The 15,757-nt window shown below is 33.0% G+C and overlaps 1 protein-coding gene across 2 annotated transcripts in view; it reads left to right on the top strand.

Moving 5' to 3' along the window:
- The window catches only part of LOC118183801 (uncharacterized), a 141,287-nt gene that overhangs the window by 41,423 nt on the left and 84,107 nt on the right, over positions 1-15,757 (top strand). The gene's annotated exons all lie outside the window — the stretch shown is intronic.

Raw genomic sequence — 15,757 nt, 5'->3', positions numbered from 1 at the left:
TTCTGAAAATGGTTTAGCGTCAGTAAACTATGCTAGCAATACCCTCTCATTCGGCAAGATAGCAAGAATAAGCGTAGTCTATAATTAGAACAAGCCGAAAGAAGGCATTTTTGAGCCTTAGGCATAGGGTGCTTCTTCCGCCTTTAATAGTACCATCATCAAGAAAACTGCTTTAAATCAAAAGTAATTTTTGGCACATTTGGTATCCTTTTAAGAAGAATATCCAGGACAGGAGACTTTATATAACTTTCCTATTAATTCCTGATAAAGCAAAAATCGTTGAAATGTAGACTTCTATTGTAGAGACTTAGCATCATTTTATTCTAACCAATTATTTTTAATTTTAGAAACTTTCCTTTCCCTACTTTCTGATTTAAGTTTCCTAACAGAATATAAATTTTAATGACGTGTATGCAAACCTAAGTGAGTTCGGAATCAGTATTTAAGCAGTGGTTTTAAGAGTTTGTAGTAAGAGATCTAGTTCCGAATTGTTGCAGCGTGTCTGAAGTAGCTTTGTACGTGAATATAGATTATATTGATATTCTTGATATTCTAGGTTCGGCGTTGCTGTGTGCAGCCGATTGAGAGGTTTAGATAACGAAGGAGCCAATCGTGCAGCCAATATTACTTTTTTTACCCAATGGGGGTACTTGCCCATTGGGAAAAAATCCATTCTGAAATTTATTCAAGGAAATAAGTGTTTAAGATTTACTTCATAATTTTCAACACAGATATTTTGAGTTTTTATGTATTTTTGCCTTGTCGCGAAGTAAAAACTGAATTAATTGAATGAGAAATACTGAATCGTCTGTGAAAACCTTTTTTTTTTTTTTTTTTTTTTTTTTTTTGTTGTTTGCTTAATTTCTTTTATACATTGTTGTAGATTTATTATAGTATTCGAATAGAATATGTGGCAACGATTAGATAATTCTTAAGGTGATATAAATTTTGTGCATTCTGAGTTAAAAAGTGAATAAAATTTAATGCTGTTAAGCGAACCTAGGGCCAGAGTGTCGCTATGATAAACAAATATAGTGAATTTTAAAGAGTGCATTTATTATGCTGTGGTTTATGCGCTAATGACGAAATAAATTTAATTCAATCCAATAAGGTTAAATGAAATGCAAGAAAAAATGTGTTTAATTTAATATTCCGTACAAGGAAGTCATATGGTGTACACATCAGTTTTTTTTTTTTTTTTTTTTTTTTTCCTGTTAAGTTACTTCGCCACAAGTAGTGGTAGATTGTCAGCACCGAGTAACTGTGTTTTGTAAAGTTTAGTTCAAATAAAAAGGTTATTTAAACCTTCTTTTGCAGTCATCTTGTAGAGGCATTAGGTTATTTAGAAGCAAGAGACTTGAAAAATGAGCAATGCCCTCGCTGGGAGTCGAATCACGGACCTTTCGAATACGCGCCGAGCGTGCAGACCACTACACCACGAAGGCACGCTAAGAAAGCGGAAGAAATACCTTATAATCTGTTCTTCCAAGACCTAGCGAGAATTCGCTACTTAGTCTTTTCATTAGAATCTACAGTGTATGATTCCATAACATACTAGAAGACTCTACAATATGATCTCTCAAGTACGTGTGCATGACCTAAAATCGTAAACCATTCACTACTTATTCCTTGGGAAAAAAAAAAAAAAAAAAGTAAAACGTGCATAAGCTAAGTGAGGCACTATATACGTATAAAACTGCTGTAAAATAAACAAAAGTGAGTATTTAACTAAGACTAACCACAGAAAGTTAAAAAATTGTAGTGAAATAATTGTTTATCTTATAAAAGAATTCCAGATACGTTTGTAGACTCCAACAGTTTAGAATGGTAACAGATGATTATAAACCTTTAAAACCCAAGGTACATTAAAAAAAATAAGATAAACTACTCTTGCAAATTGATGAATATATGATTACGTTTATACCAAATCAAGCTGCGGTTTATAATTTATAGAAATAATTATTTTATGATAAAGCACACCATTCTCCTGCGGTTTTGAGCTCACTTGCAGAGTTTCCAAATTCTGAAACTTCGAAATTTTTTACTTCAACTTCCTAATGAAGTGGAGGAATTTTCGCTGTACCTTGAGAGTTTCGAGATTTTTTCTCAAGGACATCGGAATTCATAACTGTGTGATTTTTGTGATTTCATTATTATTAGCCCCAAGGGACAATTCGCCCTGAAGGGCTATTAATTTCATTTTGGCAATTCGCGTCGTCCATCATAAAACAGAGAACTGTTGACACCAAATATTAGAGCCCTGCATTACATTTAAAGAAATTAAACAGTGAAGAATCTGCATGTATGTATGTTTCTCGCACTGTGAACAAACGATGGTACCTAGAGGCATCTAATTTCGAATAATGACGTTCTCCACTCCAATATGAGTCATCTGAAAACCCAAATTTGGAACTTATTTTTATTACCTATAGACGAATTTGACGAATTTTTGATTAAGAAATTCAACGATTTCAAGTGAGCAATGGCAACACTGCGCGAAAGAAAAAGCATTTTTATCTCGAGCGCGCGACACAGTGTATTGGAAATTCTAAAGATCTGCCCTTTTTAAATACTTTATGATATTTATAGAAGTGTATGGTGTGAAGTACATGATATTTAATAAATAAAGGTAACACACAAAATGTTAAAAAAAACCGCCCCTTTTGGCACAATATAAAACGTGAAAGCTTCAGTTTTTTTTCTTTTTAATATATAAGCACATATTAATCCGCACGTCGAAGAAGCGAAATATGAACCGCGTATATGTATTATAGCTATAAATGAAAAAGAACTATCTTGTCTTCCTAAATACGTAATTATAACGTATCATCAACCATTTCTCTCGAGCATTTGAAAACGCTAGATAAATGGATTTCGTATTATCAATATTTTTATATACTACTTCTTCAGTAGACATTTTCTCAGGCATTTTTCCTTGAGAAAGCAACGAAACAGAAATCGTTTCCTGAAGTAAATGTCTAACGTCATTTGCTAAACATCAAATCAACTTAACTTTTAAAACATTTCATTCTTCAGTGAGAGGATCCATAAAGATATTTTGATAGAGAGAATTAAATCAAAGCTTTCAAAAAATGCGTTGTACTATCGAAGCTTAAAGAGAAAAATGATTCAGAATATGGGTAAAAATGTTTAATGAGAAAAACGTGCTGGGATTAAAATCATTTAGTTGAAAAAAAATCTTTTTTTTTTTTTTCTTTCCTACTACCTTCTTAAATAGTTTTCATGTGAAAATAATAATAAAAAAAAGAATGTTGTCATGCATAAAAATATGTATTTGTTGCTCAATTTTAATGTTAAATTTAGCAGAAAAATGCTTTGTATTATAATAAAATAAGAGTTCTACTTTTCTAAATTACATACCGTTTCACCCTTTTAGCATGCTGTTTTTCTTCTTTCTCTCAGTCAAATGTGTATAAAACAAATATAGTCTTGGAATGATCGATTTTTGAATGCAAGAGCGCTTTACAAAGTGAATGGCATTTTCAAATGCATTAAGTTTAGTTGTTTACCTTTATTTATTTATGAATAGTTATTTGCATTAAGTTAGTTGTGTACTTTTATTTATTTATGAATTGTTATTTTTGTTTCATTGCAATAATATCAGAATAAGAGAAATAAATAAGGCATTTAGGTGAAATATATATTTTTTTAATATTGATAATAGTTTTGCCTTGACATATGTAGTGTGGCATAAGTATGAATTAATTGTTAAACTATTTTTTTAGTAGTTGTGAAAGTTCCAGAAATTATACAATTTTTTGTATGAAATAAGCCAAGCTAACTAATGCTTAAGTTTCAAACTAAGCTAAATCTTAAAAAATTACTAAATATTTATCATATGAAGTAATTTAATTAGGATGTCCACGTCCGAAAATACTATTCATGGCTTAAATATATCAAGATTTTTTCCAGAAAAATTGTTTTAAGTTATCCTTTTCTTGCTGAATGTTTATTACCTTCCGCCAAAAGAAAATAAATTAAAATTATTAAATAAGTACCTTTCTTTATTTGGTTTTAATTGCTACAGTAATTTGCACTAACCCAAAATTAAATTTTTCATAACAAGATGCGTCCTTATGTTATAAGGTATTTCTCCCACTTTCCTAACGTGCCTTCGTGGTGTAGAGCATCTGCACGCTGGGCCGGTATTCCAGAGGTCCGTGGTTCGATTCCCGGTGAAGGCGTTTGCTAATGTTTCATCTCTCCGGCTTCTCCAATTAACCTAATGACTCTACAGTGTGAGCTTTCTTCTAAGGCTTCTAAATATTTTATCATAGTAGGTAAACTAACTCGATCATATATGTCCTTAATACCGCAACAGATTTTCCATACCTTTGGGGTCATTCAATAATATTTACATACAGATGACTGTGCAAAATTGGCCACCTGGGATGTTTCTTCAATGTCCAGATTATGATTTCAAGTATTATCGACGCAACCTTTATTTTTATGCTAAGACATTAGAAAAATACGAGTAGCTGCTACACTAATGCTTGTAAATTTCTGTGAAATTGCTTCGTGGTCATCACTGTGCAAATGGCAGACTACTGGATCACTTTTTGACACTAATAAGCAAAAACATATTTCAGTGAATATTTTTCACACTTTTTTTTTTTATTTTATCCATTTATGCTAATTAAAAATCGATGTACAGAAATGCTCGATTTATGGTACTTTTCCGTTTCGCCGGCGCAAATCTCGCCAAGCAGACTTTATTGGGGACAACATACAATATACACAAATAAAAAATGTTAACGAATGTTAGTTCTAAGAATTTTTTTTTTTTGAAGGCATAAACATTTTAATATCGTTTAAAATTTTGTAGAAAGCCAATAAATGAAGACAATAAATTTGTCAAAAGGCGTTAATTTAAGAATTTACTATGCTTTCATGGTTCAACATCCTGATTCGCCGGTTCATATCATTTGACCCCAAGTGATCTCATCTCACGTAAACTACGTGTCAAAAATCTAATTCTCTCAGTAATTATCTACATTAATTTCAAATTAAATCTTAATTTGAATATAAGTTTTAAATGCAAGAATTATTTCAATTCGTACGAATAGCTTACTTAGAAATTATGTGAAAGCACAGTGCTTTACTTCGCTAGTGCATTATCATTAGAATTGATGAATTTAACCCTTGACTTTGCCTTTTCTATATTTTCGCCTTCGGGTGAGCTTCGACATATTGATTGACTTAATTACCGCGAATATGAAATGTCTGGTAAAAATTCTATGTAATTGTATGCCACTATTGAAAGAAAGAATCAATCTGATAAGAAATGGCTGCGACTTGTTTTGAAAATGAGGCGGGAAAGGTTACCAACGATGATATTCTGTTTGGCGTCAATTGTACCATTACTGGCGACTTTATCGCCTGCGCCGGTAAAACAGAAAAGTACCCGATTTATTTTATATAATGTTAATTAATTCTCTTTGATTCATGCCACACACTCGAGTCAGAAGGTTTTGCAAATTAAGTGCATGCGAAGCAGAACTTAAGAGCTAGTTAGGTTAACTGTATCTCACGCCTTAATGGTGTGAAAGTGAGACGAGGTTTTGCCTTGGAGAATATTTTCATTCAACAAATATATTATTTGTCCAAGCCCGCAGCGTTTTCCCGTTTGCTTTTCGAAATTGGTAAATAAACTGGTAGTGATTAATTAAGGAAATATCTAGGGTCTTGTTTGAGAAAAGTTGTTTTATGGTTACTGTTAAATTTCTAGGGCAGGCCATATAGTTGTGATGCTGCTGTCGGAGATCATTCAAGATTTTGAAGCTGTGTATTCTAACTTTAATTGCAATTCACAAACAGTGGAGTCGCCTTCATAGCTCAGTGGTTACAGTACTGGTCTTGTAAACCAGGGGTAGTGAGTTCGATCCTCACTGGTGGCTGTTCAGCATGTCTGCTTGTGGACCTGTGCTAATTTTATTAAGAGTTTCAATTAAAATACTGCAGTGCTCTTGTGCCATATAAGGCGCTGAAATCGTTGTATTTTATTTTATGCCTTCGTGGTGTAACTGGAAGCATCCTCGACACGTATTTCCGAGATCTGGGGATAGAATCCCGGCCAGGGCATTGTGGATTTCTTCAGTTTCCTGACATCGAAAAATTCTAATTAACGCTACGTATTTACCTCTTATCCAACTCTTTCTTTAACCCCCAACGGTATTTTTCTCTCTCTTTTGCTAATGCTTGTCTCTTATGTATTAGCCCAAAAGAGTAATTTGCCTAGATGGGCTATTAACTTCGTTTTGGCATTTTGCGTTGATTCACTACAAACGGTGAATCACTTTTTAAATTATTGCCACCAAATATTAGACCCCTGTATTATATTTAAAGAAATTAAATAATGAAGAATCTGCATAAATGTATGTGTGTTTCTTGCATTATGATAAAACAGCGGTACCTAGAGCCATCAAATTTTCAATAGCGTACGTTTCCACCCGAATATGGGCATCTGGAGGGCCAGATTTGGAATGTGGAATTTGTTTTATTATCGATTTTATATTTTGTAAAGCATCCATGAGTTTTTGATTAACAAACTCAACGATTTAAAAGAAAGCAATACAGAAAAAAAAAAAAAAAAAAAAAAATTATCTTCAGTAGGCGAAATTGTGTATCAGAATTTCTAAAGATATGCTCTGTTTAGATTATTTTTTGATACTGCTAATGAAATTTTGTGTTTTAAGTGCGAAGAACATGATAATTAATAAATAAAGGTAACACACAAAACGTTAAAAAAAATACCCCTTTGGGCATAATATAAAATCTGAAAGCTTTCAGATTTTTTTATTTAAATTTTATTTCGATGATGTGGAAGTTATTGTAATTTTGTAACTCCGTAATTACCTTATTACGCCTTGGTCCAAAAGTGGATAAACAAATTTTTGTTGGATTTGCTTGCTTGCGCCCTGATTGCAGTTCGACTCGCCGACATGTTTATGTAATTCTGCATGAAGTACCTTTAGGTAGTACTTTGAAAGAATAATTAAGTGTCAAATTAAAACTAAATTAGCTCCTTCAAATTGATATTAGACCAATAATGGCATTCATCAATTAAAAAATCAATTGAAACAGAGTTGACTTAATCTTCCAAAACATTTCTTGAAGATCGACTGCTGAATGAATATTAGGAACAGTCAGTGCTAGGCAAGTTTTCTGCTGATATCTCTTGAAATGGTATGCAGAGATTATTCTTTTGGTTTCATTCTACATATCTATTAAAGCAGAAAGTTTTAATGAAGCTCTTGCAACCAGCTTTGGTTCTTAATATCTATGGCATCTCTATTCCATTTCTCGCAATCCCATTTGCGACAACCAGGAAGGGAAAGTATAAGTTACAGAAGCGTGAAACTCTGCACCAGTTGACATGACGTGCAGTTAGCCGCTCGTACAGCATGAAGTCACGAAAAGATAAAATTAGTGAGTAACATGTTTCGGATCACTTTTGCGTTTCAAAATGAAAAGCGTGAAGTTTCGAGAAGATTTGAGCGAGAAATTTTATGTGCAATGAACACCATCCAGTAAATATTTACCTAAAGTTTTGCAATTGAAATAAACACCCATTAAATACTTTTGAAATTTCAATTTATATGAATTTTCTACGTTGTTGAAGGAGTGGAAAGCTATTTTCGATTTCAAAATATAATAAAAATGTCTTTTGCAGCATGTTGTAATTTCCTAGCCTTTATCGTTAAATTTCGCTAAATTAACATAATGGACCTTGCTGTTTTTTTTGGGGGATTTATCGCTATCATAGTAATTAACAAATAAAAATAATTAACTAGCTAATTCAAATTAACTAATAGGGTTATTAAAATATTTATTGCAATCCTGTTGTCATGGTGGTACGGGAGTTTGATGCCATAGCTTTGGGCCTTGTCCGAATCCCTGAGAAGGCATGGATGTTTGTAAGTAAGAAATGCCTTTGTGGCACCTTAAAATAGTGTTGAACCGAAAATCCTCGAGGTATAGGGTATAGGGAAAAGTGGGTGGGGCACCAGGTATTCGTCACAGACAAGCAGGTGTAGTCCCATTCCATTAACTGTCTAGAACAACCCTATCCAGGATCGTGCGAGATGTGCCTAGGCGCATTTGGCTGACTTGGTACTATGCCCCAGCCCCAGGTTCTGAACCGCACGTGGCGCATCGTGCATCCCATTTAAAGGTGTGGGTGTATATTTAAAACTGAACAGGGAGAAAAAATACATAAAGCACACATAGACTTAAAACATACATAGTGTTATATCATACATACAGTTGCAACAGATATAGATTTGGAAAGGACTTCTCATGATGACGCACTCTATTTCCAAGATTCTTTGGATCCGAGTCCTAGAGGGCTCTTCATCAAAATTTGGACGGACCCGAACAAATTTGTCTTGTAACGTATAAGGTGGCCTTATACGTTACAAGACAAATTTGTATCCTCGAGGTATAGGGTATAGAGAAAAGTGGGTGGGGCACCAGGTATTCGTCACAGAGAAGCAGGTGTAGTCCCATTCCATTAACTATCTAGAACAACTCTATCCAGGATCGAGTGAGACGTGCCTAGGCGCATTTGGCTGACTTGGTACTATGCCCCAGCCCCAGGTTCTGAACCGCACGCGGCGCATCGTGCATCCCATTTAAAGGTGTGGGTGTATATTTAAAACTGAACAGGGAGAAAAAATACACAAAGCACACATAGACTTAAAACATACATAGGGTTATATCATACATACAGTTGCAACAGATATAGATTTGGAAAGGACTTCTCATGATGACGCATTCTATTTCCAAGATTCTCAAAGTAGGAGATCCTTGGATCCGAGTTCTAGAGGGTTCTTCATCAAAATTTGGACGGACCCGAACAAATTTGTCTTGTAACGTATAAGGTGGCCAAACCTTTGGCTTAGACAGGAGCAACCCTTTCCTTTTGGGTCATGATAAACTCATATACCTGATCTAGACTACATAAAAAAAAATCATTATATCAGAAAAATTGGTCATAATCATAGATCAGAATTAGATCTTTGGTTCAGAAAAATTAATCACAAAACATAAATATTTAATAATATAACATAACATAGATATGTTACGGTGAAACACCGAAATCTGAAGAATGTCGACTTTCACCGGTGATTGTCAACATTCACATAGTCTCTTGGTTATGTCCGAAATATTTTCCAAATACTCTTATTTCTGACTTACACCGGTCAATGTCGACATTCACCATGTACTAATGGTGAATGTTGAATATATAACAATATTATATTTTCTTCTCCGTAATTCAGTCGCGAATAAACGCACTCGAAACTTGAAATAAGAACTTAAGAACATGAGAACCTAAAACACACAATACATTCAAAATGAGAAAGGAAAATAATTGAAGTTAAAAACTTACTTAATTATACAGTACGTTCTAAATGAGAAAATAAAATAACAGTAATAAAAAACTTACTAAATTATGTGATTCAAATCTTATTCATTGCAACAACTTAAACTATTATGGCACTTTATGACCTCTCTTTTCGACTTTCACCAGAGCATATCTGTGATTGTCGACATACACCGGTGAGGGTCAGAATATACAAGAATGTAGTGAAATATTCGGTCTTTCACCGACGTATTTGGTGAATGTTGATATTCTTTGGTGAAAGTCGACATTCTCCAATGTCGGTCTTTCACGGTAACAGATATAACGCAAAACTGAAACTAATTATAGCGCAAAGCGTCTGTCCCAATTGCAGAGGCCATTCTGTTTAAATTCCAAAACGTGAAGATTTTGTTTAAACTATAAAACATAACTTTCGAAACAATAAAAAAAAAAAGGTAACTAAACTTTAAATGTTAATTAAGTAAAGTAACTTTAACCGTTATCAGCATTTGCTACTGCTTCCGCACCAGATAATGAATGAGTCTGTATATATATATATATATATATATATATATATTAATATGTATTTTTACAGTCAGGTGTTCATCAATCAGTTTAACTTTTACTAAGTTTGGAATCCCAGTTATAAAACTAAAACATCTGTCTCGCCATGCATGTTATCAAATCCGATCTCGGCTACAAAGCGAGGTCTGATGCAGTAGGTTGCGAAACTCTCATAGCTTATCATCTCTATGGTGGTGATTCGGCACGCTTGGCTTCAAACCACTGTTAAAATTAATCTTAATACTGTTAAAAGCGCCTTAAATACTTAAAAATTTGCATTCTAGTGGAGTAGGGTTGAGTCGGAAGGTGAGCAAAGGAGAGCTAAAGCTTGAAATAAAAAACTGGTTAGTCATCCGAATTCGGTTTTGAAACAAACGTTAGACTGACAACGTGGATCGAAGGAAACGAATGAATGAAAAACTAGCTATTCTGTGCTGAATTATATAAATTGTCGCATTAAGAACATCTTTTGTCAGCAGCAGTAATTTAGTATATTATAACATTAAAGATAATATTGCTTTTATACACTTGTAAGGTTCTTTTATGTTAATTAACCAATTAGTTTATCGTCTGTCACTTCTTCCTTCCGTTTTTCTCCTAAAATGCAAATTAGTTCCCGTGTATTTAAGGTTAGGATTTTGGAATGTAAAACAGAGCGTGTTCTGCCTCTCGAGAAAACGTTACTAAGTTGCTAGATAAGATACGATTTTTAATCTTCGGCGTTGCATTATAATTGCCGATAGGCAAATATCTATACCAGTTAAGTTTAGCGGCAATTACGCATTAATCAATCTACGTAGCCTTTGACTACTAGCTTATTTGAATTAAATTTTACATTTGACGTACTGTTATTTTAATTTATCTGGCCACAAGTGGTTGGCTGAATAATAAGCGCAAAATATGCTTCTGTTCTTATTGTAAATAGGGTCTTTTACAATTTTCTCAAGTTCCAGTTGTTATTTAGCGGTAATTCGCTGCCAGTGTATCTGAAGTTTGATTATATTTTATGATACCAAAGAAAATTAGTAACTTTATACATTACTAACAAGCCTATTCTGTTTAAATATTGCAGTTATTACTCTAATAAGCAATGTTTTTGTTGTAATTTAAAAAAAAAATAAAGTATAAATTATTAAGAAGTATGCATATTGATATCGAATCGTTTAATTTAGTAATAATCTATGAACTGTTTTAAAATCCTATTATAACAACACACCTAAAAGTAACCTAGATAGAGATCAGATAACATTCTAGACAGAAGCTCATATATTATAGCTAATTTTATTTTAAAACTTGGTTTCTAATACATATACGCCACACACCCAACACAGGTTAAAACAGAAATACAATTAAAAACATCAATTCAAAATTCCTAATATTGTTCTATTGCCATTTATTAAGTTCATCAAATCCTTTGCAAATCTAAACTTTTCTGTGGCAATAGAATTCTTTTATGTAACCATGTTTTGCCCTAAAATGTCGCAATAATACGCAGTCTTCGACGAAATGTCAAACACTATTATTTTGCAAATTAAATCTTTTCAGGTACGCCGGCAAGCGCCTGTGTCTAGTAATTATTTATTATAATCAAATTCACATATCATTGTCATATTTTTAGAAACTTGAAAATTCAACAAATAATCTTTCTTTTTTTTCCCGAAATGTTCAATTTCTCTTTCCAGCAATCATAATAAAAATGCTTGATTTTATTAATACCAATTCTTTTTTTTTTATGCCTGGTTATCGAACGCATACCCAACATTATCAACAGCAGCCTTTTTGGCCACGTCAGCACTTTCATTGCCTATAATACCAATATGGGCTTTCAGCCAGTTCATTTTCACTTTATATATTTTCTCACCTTTCACAACTCATTGCCTATAACACCAATATGGGCTTTCAACTAGTTCATTTTCACTTTATATATTTTCTCACCTTTCACAACTCATTGCCTATAACACCAATATGGGCTTTCAACCAGTTCCTTTTCACTTTATATATTTTCTCACCTTTCACAACTCATTGCCTATAACTCCAATATGGGCTTTCAACCAGTTCATTTTCACTTTATATATTTTCTCACCTTTCACAACTCATTGCCTATAACACCAATATGGGCTTTCAACCAGTTCATTTTCACTTTATATATTTTCTCACCTTTCACAACTCATTGCCTATAACACCAATATGGGCTTTCAACCAGTTCCTTTTCACTTTATATATTTTCTCACCTTTCACAACTCATTGCCTATAACACCAATATGGGCTTTCAACCAGTTCATTTTCACTTTATATATTTTCTCACCTTTCACAACTCATTGCCTATAACACCAATATGGGCTTTCAACCAGTTCATTTTCACTTTATATATTTTCTCACCTTTCACAACTCATTGCCTATAATACCAATATGGGCTTTCAACCAGTTCCTTTATATATTTTCTCACCTTTCACAACTCATTTCCTATAACACCAATATAGGCTTTCAGCCAGATCATATTCACTTCATGTATTTTTTGAACTTTTGCAAGGAGATCTTTATATATATATATATATGAGATCAAAGTATTCATGTTATCAGCATCTGCTAGTACTTCCAAGCCAGATAATGAGTTTGTATATATATTAATATATGTTTCAGCCAGGTTTCCATCAGTACATTTAAGAGCAAATATGATAGGAGCCAATTCGGCTTGAAAAACTGAATTGTAAGGCTCAAATCGAATTTTTATATAGTCTGTTTCTGCACCAAACAAGTAAACCACGTATGCTGCGCCAATTCCATTGTCATAACCCGAACCATCAGTAAATACATCCAATTTTCCTACGCAAATATTTGGACTCTGATGTTTCACTGCTTTTCTTCATGCAGGATGTATACTGTTAATATTAAAGACAGAGAAATATGTGTTATATGCAGTAAAATCTCCGTGCAGTAAACCTGACTGAGAATGGAACAATGAAAGCGACTTTTCGTTGTTCAAGCAATGAAAAGTTATCCTTTTATACAAATAATTAGGTGCTGATACATGCTTATAAAAAAAATGAGGACACAAAATCATCTAACAAAACTGAAACTAATCCTGACTTAGTTGCAGTTAAGTATTTACCTTGAATGTGAGTAATCGTGTTTAAAACTTATAAATGATTTTATATAACTTTATAAATGACTTTCAAGGCAAAATGAACTTCACCTGCATATATATTCCTTATGCATAAACAGATTCGACATGAGAACCTGAAAGTATTCTTTTACTCTTATTTAGGTTTTATTAATAGAAACTGAAAAAACATATGTCTAAAAAGCATTTAATAACCGCATTGAACTCAGTGTTACGCATGGTCAGAACAGCTTTAAAACGGCACCATTCAAAAATTTTGTTTTGCAAGAAGCATCCGCATTCAGAGTTTTGTAATTACAAATTTGATCCTTGAATAAGCAGATGACGCCCTTGCTTTGTGCTGCAAACCACTGAAGCCCACATCCGCCTCGGGCTGTGAGGGTAAAGATGTTTGAATAATGCACATGAATCATCCTGCGGGAAACAGCTCAGAGATTTTTGATTTTGCTTTCCGAAAAATACTTTTAAGAAAACAGCTTCAGAATTTCTTTTCCTCATACGTCCCAGTTTGAAACTACACAAGCACGTTTAAATATAGTGGTAAACATATTTTTCTCATTGCATCAAAGTATTCAAATAATAGTACACAATAATATCAAATAATAGTAATCAATAATGGTGTCAAAGTATTCAAATAATAGTATTCACTTATTAAAAAATACTATATATTCAGTGGGAATCATTTACGTGTGCTATGCCTATCTAATCCTGTATTAAAATCAATCTGTTAAAATTATTCCTACTGCCAGTAACGTGGGAGGGAGACACAAGGACGACACTACATAAAATCGACAAGCTGTCTACTGGCATAAGATGGACGAGGCGCCGCAAAAACCGGTTTCGACTCTATGAAGGTGTTAATCCTATTCAGGTGTCTTAAGAATTATAATTTAATCAAATTCTTTGCTTCTTAATTATGTGTTGTTGCTAATTAACCCTTGGCTGTAATATGCAATGAATGACTATTGCATGCCAGTGTCTATTCTATGCAGTGGTGATTCTACACTGCATCGATGTATGAGGACGTCGACCATACGCAGTGTCAGTTGTATAGCCTTTGACATCTCTGTGCAGATGTGCTGTAATTATTTTAATCTTTATAAAAATTTCTTTTTCATCCGGTCAATCGTACGCCGCTGTTCATCCTGGGCTGGTGTACTGCATACGGTATCGATCCTCTAAAATATCAGTGCTATGCTGTATTGATTCCGCGCAATGTCTAGCTTGTGAAATCCAAGCGGTCAAGTCGCTGAACACTGGTAGTTCGATCCGAGGTTCGAATCCTTCAAACGAGCTGGCTGCATGGGCGTTTTCGTGGTTTTCCTCATGTGTGACGTGTATACGAGCCAGTTTCCTTTAAAATGTCCTCCACGAAAGTACCCCTCTTCTTAGACAGATAGCCTCGAGGCTTTGCCGTAATCACATAAGCAAAACCAAACTTATGCAACCTATGCGGTGTCGGATCTATGCTGTGTCTGTTCTATGTAGTACCGGTTCTATGCTGTGTCTGTTCTATGTAATACCAGTTCTATGCATTGTCGATCCTATGAATGCAAGCCAGTAACTTTATATTTTTTAACACAAATTTTAATTAGATTACAAAAGTGCTACCTATTGGTAACATTAAAAAACTTAAAGAAGACATTCACGTTAAGAAGATTACACAAAAAGCATATAGATCGAAACTTGAAACCTTCTGAAAAGGATATTTCAAAGATACTTGTCGCAAATTATTTTAAAGTTAATAATTTATCAAATGTTTACTGTTTGGAATTATTGCTGCAACTTCCTTGCTAAACTGTCTCTACAGCCAGACAAATTTTAAATATCTCATTTCTAATCCTGATATAAGAACTGTCTGTTATACATTTAAAGAGAGTTTGAATCATTATTTGAATTACAGTATACATAATTATTAATTAAGGCTGTTTTTATTAATATTGTAATCTTTTGTTTATATTTCATGTAATTTAAATGCAAAGAAACATAATCATGTCGACTTTTAACAAAAGCCCTCAAAAACTTGGGTGTTAATTTTATTCAAAACTACTCAAATGTAACCTTGTCTTTTATTTAATTACAGCAGTTTAATAAATAAATTTGATAGATGCTTTAGTCAACTTTAATAACGGAAAATAAAATACTATTAATAACAATAATTGCATTTTAGCCAGCCAATGATATTTTTAAGATAAAGTGTTTTGTAAAGATAAATTTCAAATTATTTCAAATTGAATTGGCTTTGATAGATTCAGCATCAAAAAAAAAGGAATTTATATTCACCTTCTTTGTTTATGAAAAGTTAAAATAACATTACATTATTTCGAAACATCTCTGTATAAATGTTTTTCACTTTTTTTAAAATGAGTGTTTTAAAGTATATATATGAGGCTGTACCTACATATGAGGCTGTAGATTATATGACATTGCATTTCGATGAGAATAAAAATTTGATTATCAGTAATTTGAATGAATATTAAAAGGAAAAAAATTACTTATAGTAATTTGTTTCCAGTACATTTTTTTCTAAAACTAACTTTGACTGTTACTGTTAAATACCATCCATTCTGTCCGAAAAGAGGTACTTTTTCGAGTACATGCTTCTTTGTTTTCGTATTTTATTTAATAAAATTTTTACTAAGAAATATAACCTTTTCTATTTAGAAAAAGTTAAGTTTTCTATAATA

Source organism: Stegodyphus dumicola, chromosome 4, assembly GCF_044657685.1.
Source record: "Stegodyphus dumicola isolate Sdum_Otavi_A_Nest chromosome 4, ASM4465768v1".
In the NCBI taxonomy this organism is placed as follows: Eukaryota; Metazoa; Arthropoda; class Arachnida; order Araneae; family Eresidae; genus Stegodyphus; species Stegodyphus dumicola.
The sequence above is the reverse complement of the archived record's forward strand: the minus strand, read 5'-3'. Positions and strand labels throughout refer to the sequence as shown.